General features: G+C 39.8%; 1 protein-coding gene across 1 annotated transcript in view; it reads right to left on the reverse strand.

The window, feature by feature from the left end:
• ano3 (anoctamin 3) overlaps positions 1-13,858 on the reverse strand; it is a 415,131-nt gene that overhangs the window by 223,886 nt on the left and 177,387 nt on the right. The gene's annotated exons all lie outside the window — the stretch shown is intronic.

Below are 13,858 nucleotides of genomic sequence, written 5' to 3' on the forward strand. Positions count from 1 at the left end.
CCTCCTCTTGGGAAATAAGGAAGGGCAGGTGACAGAAGTGTTGGTGAGGGATCACTTTGGGACAAGTGATCATAATTCCATTAGTTTTAAGAAAGCTATGGAGAAGGATAGGTCTGGCCCAAAAGTTAAAATTCTAAATTGGGGAAAGGCCAATTTTGATGGTATTAGACAGGAACTTTCAGAAGTTGATTGGGAGAGTCTGTTGGCAGGCAAAGGGACGTCTGGTAAGTGGGAGGCTTTCAAAAGTGTGTTAACCAGGGTTCAGGGTAAGCACATTCCTTATAAAGTGAAGGGCAAGGCTGGTAGAAGTAGGGAACCTTGGATGACTCGGGAGATTGAGCAACTAGTCAAAAAGAAGAAGGAGGCATATGACATGCATAGGCAGCTGGGATCAAGTGGATCCCTTGAAGAGTATAGAGATTGCCGGAGTAGAGTTAAGAGAGAAATCAGGAGGGCAAAAAGGGGATATGAGATTGCTTTGGCAGATCAGGCAAAGGTGAATCCAAAGAGCTTCTACAAATACATAAAGGGCAAAAGGGTAACTAGGGAGAGAGTAGGGCCTCTTAAGGATCAACAAGGTCATCTATGTGCGGAACCACAAGAAATGGGTGAGATCCTGAATGAATATTTCACATCGGTATTTACGGTTGAGAAAGGCATGGATGTTAGGGAACTTGGGGAAATAAATAGTGATGTCTTGAGGAGTGTACATATTACAGAGAGGGAGGTGCTGGAAGTCTTAACGCGCATCAAGGTAGATAAATCTCCGGGACCTGATGAAATGTATCCCAGGACGTTATGGGAGGTTAGGGAGGAAATTGCGGGTCCCCTAGCAGAGATATTTGAATCATCCACCGCTACAGGTGAGGTGCCTGAAGATTGGAGGGTAGCAAATGTTGTGCCTTTGTTTAAGAAGGGCGGCAGGGAAAAGCCTGGGAACTACAGACCAGTGAGCCTGACATCTGTAGTGGGTAAGTTGTTAGAGGGTATTCTGAGGGACAGGATATACAGGCATTTGGAGAGGCAGGGACTAATTAGGAACAGTCAGCATGGTTTTGTGAGAGGAAAATCATGTCTCACGAATTTGATTGAGTTTTTTGAAGGGGTAACCAAGAAGATAGATGAGGGCTGTGCAGTAGACGTGGTCTACATGGACTTCAGCAAAGCATTTGACAAGGTACCGCATGGTAGGTTGTTACATAAGGTTAAATCTCATGGGATCCAAGGTGAGGTAGCCAATTGGATACAAAATTGGCTTGATGACAGAAGACAGAGGGTGGTTGTAGAGGGTTGTTTTTCAAACTGGATGCCTGTGTCCAGCGGTGTGCCTCAGGGATCAGTGCTGGGTCCGCTGTTATTTGTTATTTATATTAATGATTTGGATGAGAATTTAGGAGGCATGGTTAGTAAGTTTGCAGATGACACCAAGATTGGTGGCATTGTGGACAGTGAAGAAGGTTATCTGGGATTGCAACGGGATCTTGATCAATTGGGCCAGTGGGCCGATGAATGGCAGATGGAGTTTAATTTAGATAAATGTGAGGTGATGCATTTTGGTAGATCGAATCGGGCCAGGACCTACTCCGTTAATGGTAGGGCGTTGGGGAGAGTTATAGAACAAAGAGATCTAGGAGTACAGATTCATAGCTCCTTGAAAGTGGAGTCACAGGTGGATAGGGTGGTGAAGAAGGCATTCGGCATGCTTGGTTTCATTGGTCAGAACATTGAATGCAGGAGTTGGGATGTCTTGTTGAAGTTGTACAGGGCATTGGTGAGGCCACACTTGGAGTACTGTGTACAGTTCTGGTCACCCTATTATAGAAAGGATATTATTAAACTAGAAAGAGTGCAGAAAAGATTTACTAGGATGCTACCGGGACTTGATGGTTTGACTCACAGGGAGAGGTTAGACAGACTGGGACTTTTTTCCCTGGAGAGTAGGAGGTTAAGGGGTGATCTTATAGAAGTCTATAAAATAATGAGGGGCATAGATAAGGTAGATAGTCAAAATCTTTTCCCAAAGGTAGGGGAGTCTATAACGAGGGGGCATAGATTTAAGGTGAGAGGGGAGAGATACAAAAGGGTCCAGAGGGGCAATTTTTTCACTCAAAGGGTGGTGAGTGTCTGGAACGAGCTGCCAGAGGCAGTAGTAGAGGCGGGTACAATTTTGTCTTTTAAAAAGCATTTGGACAGTTACATGGGTAAGATGGGTATAGAGGGATATGGGCCAAGTGCAGGCAATTGGGACTAGCTTAGTGGTATAAACTGGGCGACATGGACATGTTGGGCTGAAGGGCCTGTTTCCATGTTGTAACTTCTATGATTCTATGATTCTATAATCAGGTGTTTGTTGAGAGAAAGCATATTGTATAAGGGTCCAAACATTACATTCTACTGTCAACTGTGGCAGGTCTTCATAGCTGTGCTTCAATCTCAACAGGATCATATCTGAATGCTGGCATATAATCCAGAGAGTCTACCATACAAGTACAGAGGCATCTCAGCCAGTATACTAGTGTTGGCCCTTCTTCATCCTTGGCTTTACACCCTGAGCACACCAGAGAAAAGTATTATCCAGAAGTATTGGGCCTTTCTGGGAAAACAAAAAGCAGAGTGATATGACAATAATGTGTAATAGTAGAAATTTGGTTGGATGTGATATGTGGAGCATTGAAACCAATGCGCTGGAGTACAGGGAGTTAGGAGTTGGAGGTAATGGGGATGTGGGACCTGGTGCTGGTGTGGACACAGGTTGCGCCATATTGGATGAGTTGAAGCTTGTGGAGGATTAATGGCTGAAAGGTATTGGAGAAATCAAGCCCGGAGGTGAGGAAGGTGTGGACTATGGTTTTGGCAGCATAATGGGAGAGACAGGGGAGGAGAAGGGCAATGTAGCGGAGATGGAAAAAAAAACAATTTTTGGTCACAGCACTGAAGGGATGGAGAAAGCTGAGCTCAAGTCATGCAGATGCCAAAGTTCTGCACTTCTTGATTCAGCTTGAGATGGTAACCAGGGAGGTTGATGGACTTGAAGAATTACTGACAGGAGCTTAAGAGGATGGTCTCAGTTTTGCCAACATTCAACTGGAGGACGTTTTAGCTATTTCAAGTCTTGCTATTGCAAGGGAAGGGTTAATTAGACTGCTAGTACGGTAGCTTTTGCCTGTTAAGTGAGACTCCGTTAAAAGAATGAAAGTGTAATCAGAAGACAGGCTTGCTTTATTTTATTAACAATGATGCAGCGAAAAGTAATGGTCAGTTTTAGACGGTAAACCTTAATGAAAAGAATCTCCAAGCAGAGGCAGTCAGAGAGCTTTAGTTGATAACAAGTTATTGCACAGACACAGAACAGGCAGAAAAGCTTCCTTTGTTGGAAGAACTTGAAGATAAGGGCCTGCTGAGAAGGTTAGGGAGTGTAACCAAGCTAAGGACCTGCCGGAGAAGGTTATGGAGTGTAACCAAGCAGGGGAGTTGTGAAAAAGAATGTGTTAAAATTAAAGTTATTGATAAGGGACAAGGGAGGAAGCTAATGGTATTAGATAATGCAGAAACATGTGAATTGTCATTTTGCAGGGTTGAAAAAAAGGTATAAAGAGTGGATGTTAGGGCAGATACTTCAGAATTCAACGGTCTGGCCAACCAAGTATACCAAGCTCCTGTTCTGAACTTCCCAGCTAAAACTCCCACGATTTTGTCATACGTGTTGCTGTTAAGTATATGTTTAATCACTGTCAATAATTATTATTAATGTAAGCTTAATAAATCAGTGAACATCTACATTCAATGCTGTGAACCCTATTATTTTGAGGAGTAACTTATAAGTAAAACACCCATCCTCTAACAATATCAGACAGGCAATTTGAGAGTGTGACAGCAACTTTTGAGTCAATGAGAGGGGCAGCAACAAAGCTGGGCATCGTCAGCACACATGTGGAAGCTGACACTAGGTTTCCAGAAAATGCTGTGAAAGAGTAATGCAGAGTTGGACCCATCACCTAATAATTAGCTAAATTGACATTGGGACTTCACTGCTGATAAAGCGGTTGTGTTAAGAATGTGTGAAGTGGCTGCTTAAATTACCATCACTGCCTAAGTTGCAATTTTCAGCCTGAACATAACTGAGCACTAAAATTATCAACAGCTTCACGATCTGCCCATGAGACTACCATAAACTTTAAATTGTCACCACATCCCATAATAAGACCTCCGTCTCTCCCCATTAAAATTTGCTGCATTTCATTTTGGGATATGGTTTAGATTTACTGGAAAATAAAATTATGAAATATAGCTTTAAACTGTCCTTAACGACCACTGGAACTCCAGGGCATTTGCACATAAAATTGTTATTGTTTTGGAAACACTACTGTTTACTCATCAAGCTCAATAGAGCACAACTGGCACAGACAATGCAGGAATTTTAAGTGACCACCATTTATCGTGGCACCTATGAAGTCCACTTTGGGGAATTATTTTAGGTGATCTTCAGAAGGGGGTGGGGTCCCCTGATATAGCTTCAAGACTGATTAATTAATTTAATGAGACTGACATTAGGAGATCGCTACAGATCTTTACAGAGCGTGATTAATGTGGCTGGTGTAGCTGTTCCATTTATGGTATTGATCGAATACGTAGCATCATTACATTGTTTATCATTGGGCATGGCAGCAAGGCAACCCTCAGTTGTTACGAGGATAGAATCTAATTCTGTAAATGAAGCAAAGTGCAATTTGATCTTCAATGACTGGAGCAATCCACACAACTACAATCTCCTGTGAAAAGGTACAAGTGGTTGTGTGGTCATAAATTCAAGAATGATTGACAGCTCATTTGAAAGTAGAGACAATCAGCCAGTACCAGTTCAGAGATTTACAAAACAGATGACCTCTAAAAGATTATCTCGCATGAAATACAGAATGGATCAGGAAACCATAAAAATTGAATTTTAAAACTAAAACCAACAGCAAAGTTGCAACTTCTAGGAACATCTAGGCAATAGCGATCATAACATAATAAGGTTTAAAATAATGAATGAGAAAGCCATAAATAAGACAAAGACCAACCTAATAGATTGGAAAAAAACTAATTTTGAGTGGATGAGAATAGAACTAGGGAAGGTAAATTGGAAAACATTTGACAAACAAAGAGATAGAACAGCAATGGAAAATATTTAACTTAGTAATCAATTGAGTTCAGGAGAAATATATTCCTCTAAAAAGCAAGAACAAACTAGTCAATAATGAAACATCATGGATAAATAAAGCAATAAGGGTAAAATCGAAAGTAAAGAAAAAAGCATACTCGAAGTACATTGACAATAAAGGAGGATGACAAAAGGGAATACAAAGAGGTTAGGATAGAAGTCAAACAAACAATTAGGAGAGCAAAGAGAAATTACAAAATTAAATTATCAAGGAATATAAAAAGAAATGGTAATGTATTCTATAGACACATAAACAACAAAAGAAAAACCAGAATAGGAATAGGGCCACTAAGGGATGCGCACGATAAACTCACAGGTAATGGCAGCGAAATGGCAAAAATAGTGAATAGTTACTTTGCCTCAGTATTTACTAGGGAGACTAACAAGGTGAGCATAACATTAGAAGAAGAGGTCAAAAAAGATATAAAAACATTTAAGATAGGAAGGGGGGAGATAATTGATAAACTAATTAAACTTAGAGAGGATAAAACCTCTGGTCCGGATGAATTGTATCCACAAATATTAAAAGAAGTTAGGGAAGAAATAGCAGAGGCACTATTACATATATATATTTAAAAATTCATTAGAAAAGGGAATAGTGCCAGAAGACTGGCGGACAGGTACTGTTATTCCTATATTTAAAAAGGGAGATAGAACAAATCCAGGGAACTATAGACCAGTTAGCTTAATGTTGGTGATAGGAAAGATAATGGAATCGTTACTCAACGAGGCAACAAAAAACATCTAGAGAACGAACTTATAATAAACAATAGTCAGCACAGATTTCAGAACGGAAAGTCATGCTTGAACATCCTTATTGAATTTTTTGAAGAAGTAACAGAAAGAGTAGGCAAGGGGAAATGTAGTAGATGTAATATATTTGGATTTTCAAAAGGTCTTCGATAAGGTGCTGCATTGTAGACACATGACAAAGGTCAGAGCATATAGAGTCAGGGGACAGGTAGCAGAACGGACAGCAAGTTGGCTACAAAACAGAAAACAGAGAGTAGGAGTTAAGGGTAGCTACTCAGACTGGCAAAAGGTGGGAAGTAGTGTTCCACAGGATCGGTGCTGAGGCTAATGTTGTTCATAATTCACATTAATGATTTGGACCCGAATTGGAAGTACAATTTTAAAATTTGCGGACGACATCAAATTGGGGGGGTGTAGATAATGGAAAAGGAAGAATGCATCAAAATGTACGAGGACATTCATAAACTTGCAGAATAGGCATGCAATTGGCAAATGAATCTCAATATAGATAAGTGTGAGGTGGTGCATTTTGGTAGGAAGAAAAAGGAGCCCACATACTGCTTGGATAGTGAGTCTAAATGGGATAAAGGAGCAAAGGAATCTAGGAGTACAGATACACAAATCACTAGTTTCGATGTAACTCGATATTACTTAATCTCTGACTGTACATGGTGGTTTTAGTTTTTGCACAAGGCAGGAACAATAGAATTTTATTCTTGTAGGAAAGAATGACTTTTAAGCTACCTACCCTGACAGAAGTATAGTATTTTCAATATGGTTATAGGTATAGACTACAATGATTATGTTATAGTTATGTTAGCCAAAGGGAATCCTCCTTGTAATGTGTCTACTCCATGAAATTGGTTAATTGAAGAGTTTTGTTGAAAATTTATTTTAAAGTGTTTCTTGGACCCTCCACCCCAGCAGCACCAGTCTCTGCTGCATATATGCAATTTTCCAGGCAGGCTTTCTTCCTAGAATATCTACTACAGAGTTACCATGTCAGACACAGGTGCAACTTTCTGTGTAGTTCATGCTATACCTACTATAGCATAGTGCGTTAAATGGGGTTCTCAGAATTTTGATAAACAAATTTTCATGAAGTACGAGAAGAAAATCAGCAATGTGCTTACATCATCTCATCGCTGACCACAGCACCGCATGTCCCTCTGAGCATCTGTGACAGTAACAGACGTGTTCTATTGTACCTTATCTGAATTTATTGTCCATCCATTTGTTTTTTGATCTGCAAATACTTTGATGTATACTTATTTGACTTGACACTGAACATTCATATTTGTTTCAACTGATCGCTTATTGTGTTCACTTTGACTATTAGTCCACAAAACAGATGAAGGTTGAGAAATTCAGGAATGAAAAATGGTTAAGGTTTTAAACTGATTTAATTCTGTATCTTGTTTCAAGATGAAAGTTAATATTATTCTTTCAGATATTTCAATACTAATCTTTTTAGACTTTCAAACAAAGGATGATAAATATTTTGAATGCTTGCATTTTGTGACAGGACAGAGTTTCCATTTGAATTAGGCTTTTTCATGTGTGAAAACTTGGTTGTAAGTGCCAAATAAACTAAGTGAAAAATGCAACGATGTGTGGACTTTGATCTCCTCTTTCGATTTGATACTTACAATCAAGTTTAGTACTTACAACCACTTCCATTTACGATTTTAATAGTCTTAGTGAAAAATACAATGACGAGTGGACTTTGATATCCTATATCTAAGTGGTTTATCATTGGTAGGTTTGTTCTGTGATTGCATTATAGATTTTTTGCTGTTATTCTAGCAACAGATCCTGTATGGTGTGATTGCAATTAGTTTTTTTTTTGATTGATGAGAATTCAGGGAAACTGCTGCTAGTAATTATATCTCATTGTGTCCACTTTGGTGTAATTAGATTGCAAACCATAGAATCTATTAGACCTTGCTTACTCTCTGCTCTGCTGATGTTGCAATTCTGAAGTACTCATTTTACAGACTGCAGCACAATTAAAGCATGCCCAGCTAAAAGAGGAATGTAATAAGCTACACAGTGCTGTAGGTAGAGGACAGAGCCACACAAAACTTCCTATTGGGGGGAAAAACAAAATGAAAATCAGGGAGGGGGAAAGAAAAGTTGGGAAGTGGAGGAGAAAGTGAATAGGCAGGCTTTCCACAGAACTTTCATGTTCTGATGAAAGGTCATTGACCTGAAACGTTAACTCTGTTTCTCTCTCTCTCCATAGATGCTGTCTGACATGCTGAGTGTTTCCAGCATTTTCTGTTTCTATTTCAGATTTCTAGCATCCGCAGTCAACTAAATTGTTGTCACACACACAGACACTTACTTTCCAGCAGGGATCATTGGACAGTGCTCAGGAACAAGATCCATGGCATATGTCTTTCTTTTTAACATGGACATTCATGCCAACTAAAGAACGCCCACTGTTATGGTCAGGCTGAGATCAGCTCTCTCAGCACAGATTTGGGTTTGAATCTTGGACCTACCCGATCTGTGTAACTGAGCACCATACCATTCTGTACATTTCGCACAACTGCTTTATAATTCAGTCTGAGTGAATTAAGTACCAGGTGAGACAGGTTTAACAAATTCAAGGAATCAGTCTTGTCAAATTGATAAATTGATGGAGGATTTGCATAGGTAGCATAAATGATTCAAAGAAGTTCCTAGAAAATGCACCCATAATTAAAAGTCATTTCAAAATTTTAGAAACAAAAATTGGTACATCACCAACTACAGAGCAGATATAAAGTGTAACACCAATCCTGAGCGAGAAATATCACCATATTACTTCAAACAGAATTAACACTATTGAATCAAGGGAGTTAAGAGAGAACAAAAACAAACTGTTTTGATTTATACTAATATTGCAGCATGTTTATCCATTATTTTCTATAAAGTAGCTCTATGCAAATGTACTTTTCCCCCACAGAGCTTTCCTGTGTTTTATCACTCCCACTTCATCATAGTTTATAGCTAGAGCCACACACAACCCATTTTAAAATGCTGCTATGGAAACAATATTGTAGCTATTTGATAGCACATGTATGGAATACTGCCAAAGTATAATAAAGCCAGTAGTATTTACTGGTGTACTGAGAGGCTAAATGATAAGTATTTTAAATATCAGACATTGACATTGCCACAATTTTTCAGAGGGAAGAAACATATAGAATGATCTGGAAAAGATTCCCCACTCAATCAATGCTTAAAAAAAAGCAGAATAATAGCTCATTCGTTTTATTGCTGTTTATGGAATATTGATGATATTTGTGACCTCGAGCATTCCTAATTAATCCCACTACCTTGCTGTCTTCCCGCAGCTCTGTATCTTTGCCTGCTTCAAATCTTTATCCATTTTGCCTCACAAAATGGAATTGCTCTCTGCCTCAATCACTCTCTGTAGCAAACTACTTGTCTAAATAACAGTCATTGCACTTCAAAAGTAATTCATTGCGCGAAGCACTTGAGATAATTAAACATGATGAGGCACTATATTTACACAAGTGTTAAATATTTTAGATACATGGGATAGCGGAGCAATCTTCCACAGCCAGTCTTCCACAATGCTTACTGTACTTGCACTGGCAAAGAACTCACTAGCAAGGGGAAGAATACATTTAGTCTAATGATGTTCAATTTGTATATTTTATATGTGTGCACATAGGACTTTACATAATAATACAACAACAGCAACTTGCATTTATACAGCGCCGTTAAGGTAGTGAAACGTCCCAAGGCACTTACTGATGTTCAAGGAGTCTTAGGATTTGTGCTAGTCACCAAGAAAGGAGAAGAAAATCATGATGTCTGAGTAAGGCTTGTATATAACACTTAAAAGGATTTGTGACCAGGATGAACTCAATACCCTTTTGTTATTTTAATAACAACAAAACCAGTAAATAACAGCTTGCATTTATATCGTGCATTTAATGTTGAAAAAAAAATCTCAAGACACTTCATGAATGGAAATAGACATGGAAATGGACACTTAGCCAAGGAGGGAGAGAATAGGTGGGGTGAGCAAGAGCCCAATGGAAAAGATGGATTTTGAAAAGGCTTTTAAAATAGGAGAAAGAAATGGAAAGCCAGAGAGGTTTAGGGAAGGGGTTCCAAAGAGTAGAATCAAAACAGCTGTAGGCTTTTCTACTAATCATTGAGCGAAGGGAGAACGGGATACTATAATTGAAGCATATTAAAATTACTTCACCAGCTGTTAACCTTGTTGATAAAATATTTGCTTTTTTGATACCAATGGGATTTTTATAACCAAAACAGCAGCTGCCTACTTACTTATGTGCTATACTGTTTAGAAAATTAATGTGAAAATGCCATAGGGTAACATGAGTAGAATTTATAGAGGTGGTGTTAATAACACAAGGAGCCAACCTCTCCAATCTCCACCACCGTGATTCAACAAATTGATATCATTTAAATTCATACTCGCAATCTGAAAAAAATAGATTGACAATTATGGGTGATGGAGAAACAGACTCCCATTTCCTTAAGTGATGCTAGCAACAAATATGGTTACAGAGAAAGATACATCATTTTTACGATAGTTTACAAATGACATTTAAATTGGTAGAGGCCACATATTAAATTGGCTATAATATGACAGCAACCAGCAACATATATGCTGCATCTCAGAACTTTATATAGTGAGCATTGCTCTTTTGCTCTTGTCTGGCTGCAAGTTTATCAAGAGAGAGCAAGAGGCAGCAGTGAAATAAACTGAGGGACACAAAGGAAATTAATAAACAAATATATTAATGAAATAGAAAAGAAAGAGAAAAACATTTAAAAAAACAGGAGTGGAATGAGCCTATGCCAGAGAATGAAAAAGAAAAAGCAACAGGAGAAGCCGAGAGACCTAAATAAATGAAACGGAAGTCAAGTGGGAAAAAAAAGTTACTAAATCAGTTTCAGAATCATATTTTCCCTGGAAACACACAGAGCTTACCAAGGACACCATAAATACAGCTTATTAGTATCCACACTTTTTTCTGATATGTTTGAACATGGGCACATACAGAAAAATAGAGGAAATAATGAATGAGACTATTATTTATGATCTAACCAATCAAATATTGATATTATGCATAGAAAGATAGTGGATCCCCATTGAAAACAGTATATTGGGCTCATTAAAAAAAAACAGGGTAGCTAAAAGCTTCTATAAATGTCAAGAGAAAAAGATTAGTGAAGACAAATGTAGGTCCCTTACAGTCAGAAATGGGGGAAATTATAATGGGGAACAAAGAAATGGCAGAACAATTAAACACATACTTTGGTTCTGTCTTCACAAAGGAGGACACAAATAACCTCCTGGAAATGTTAGGGAACCAAGGGTCCAGTGAGAGGAAGGAACTGAAGAAAATCAGTATTAGTAAAAAACAATAGTGCTAGAGAAATTAATGGGGCGAAAGGCTGACAAATCCCCAGGGCCTGATAATCTACATCCCAGAGTACGAAAGGAAGTGGCCCTGGAAATAGTGGATGCATTGGTGATCATCTTCCAAAATTCTATAGACTCAGGAACAGTTCCCTACAGATTGGAGGGTGGCAAATGTAACCCCACTATTTAAAAAAGGAGAGAGAGAAAAAACAGGGAATTAAAGACCAATTAGCCTAACATCATTAGTGGGGAAAATGCTGGAGTCTATTATAAAGGATGTGATAACAGAACACTTGGAAGGCACTAACGGGATTGGACAAAGTCAGCATGGGTTTATGAAAGGGAAATCATGCTTAACAAATCTACTGGAGTTTTTTGAGGAGGTAACTAGTAGAATAGATAGGGGAGAACCAGTGGATGTGGTGTACTTGGATTTTCAGAAGGCTTTTGATAAGGTCCCACACAAGAGGTTAGTGTGCAAAATTAAAGCACATGGGATTGGGGGAATATACTGGCATGGATTGAGAATTGGTTGACAGACAGGAAACAGAGAGTAGGAATAAACGGGTCTTTTTCCGGGTGGCAGGCAGTGACTAGTGGGGAACCACAGGGATCAGTGCTTGGGCCCCAGCTATTCACAATATATCAATGATTTGAATGAGGGAACTGAATGCAACATTTCCAAGTTTGCAGACGACACAAAGCTGGGGTGGAATGTGAGCTGTGAGGAGGATGCAAAGAGGCTCCAATGTGATTTAGACAAGTTGGGTGAGTGGGCAAGAACATGGCAAATGCAGTATAATGTGGATAAATGTGAGGTTATCCACTTTGGTTGTAAAAACAAAAAGACAGATTATTATCTGAATGGAGATAGATTGGGAAAAGAGGAGGTGCAACGAGACCTGGGTGTTCTTGTGCACCAGTCGCTGAAAGCGAGCATTCAGGTACAGCAAGCAGTTAGGAAGGCGAATGGTATGTTGGCCTTCATTGCAAGAGGATTTGAGTACAGGAACAGGGATGTCTTACTGCAGTTGAGACCACATCTGGAGTATTGTATGCAGTTTTGGTCTCCTTATCTGAGGAAGGGTGTCCTTGCCATGGAGGGAGTGCAACGAAGGTTTACCAGACTGATTCCTGGGATGGCAGGACTGACATATGAGGAGAGATTGGGTCAACTAGGCCTATATTCACCAGAGTTCAGAAGAATGACAGGTGATCTCATAGAAACATATAAAATTCTAACAGGACTAGACAGACTAGATGCAGGGAGGATGTTCCCGATGGCTGGGGAGTCCAGAACCATGGGTCACAGTCTCAGGGTATGGGGTATGCCATTTAGAACTGAGATGAGGAGAAATTTCTTCACTCAGAGGGTGGTGAACCTGTGGAATTCTCTACCACAGAAGGCAGTGGAGGCCAAGTCATTAGATGTATTCAAGAAGGAGATAGATATATTTCTTAATGCTAAAGGGATCAAGGGATATGGGGAAAAAGCGGGAACATGGTACTGAGTTAGACGATCAGCCATGATCATTTTGAATGGCGGAGCAAGCCCGAAGGGCCGATTGGCCTACTCTAGCTCCTATTTCCTATGATTCTATGAGTCTGCACACAGCAGCAATTTACATATTAATTGCACTACGAATTGGACTTTAAAGTTTGCAATATTATCATCTAATATGATAGTAATAAAACCCCAACCAAGCTCCTCAAGACAGCAATGCCTTTGAGTTTTTAAGATGAAACTCCATCCAGAGAAAGAAACCATTTTGCTCATCGTCCCTCTGCATTACAACATTTTGAAAATCAATTTGTATTGGATTTTCACAATAAAACTGCACTAGGCAACATGCATGTTCCTCCAGAAGTAAACTAACATCTTTCAGGCCATCTCTGATTAAAAATAATGGTGCCAACATTGCTTGGGCCCTTTGATTCAGTGGAAGGACATAATCTGGATATGCCCAGTGAGCTGAAGTCCTACTAGGAGGTTCCAGCTCAGGAAAGTAGTCTGGACCCCCAAATAAAAGGTTAATTTAAAAACAAAATGTTTTTTTGGTATTGCCCCCTTATAAGAGAAGGGGCTGAAGGAGGTCCAAAAATTGCTTCTCCGGGAGGGGGGGGGGGGGACAGGGGACGGTGGGCAAAACTGAGAACCTCCCCCAAATGCAGCAGGCACCGGAGTGTCTGACAGCTTGGTGCTGGCACATGCCCAAAATCACACCCAAAATCAATTAACGTGAGCACCTGCCGGTCTCATGCAGTTGAGGTGCCCTCCCGCTGGCATCCCTCCTCCCGCTGACACCCCTCCTCCCGCTGACACCCCTCCTCCCGCTGACACCCCTCCTCCCGCTGACACCCCTCCTCCCGCTGACACCCCTCCTCCCGCTGACATCCCTCCTCCCATACTCAGCCCGTATAAACTCAGGGCCATTGAGTTTTGAACGTCTACTGCTTTCTACTGATTTGATTGGTTAGTGAGAATC

Source organism: Heptranchias perlo, chromosome 12 (genome assembly GCF_035084215.1).
Source record: "Heptranchias perlo isolate sHepPer1 chromosome 12, sHepPer1.hap1, whole genome shotgun sequence".
NCBI lineage: Eukaryota > Metazoa > Chordata > Chondrichthyes > Hexanchiformes > Hexanchidae > Heptranchias > Heptranchias perlo.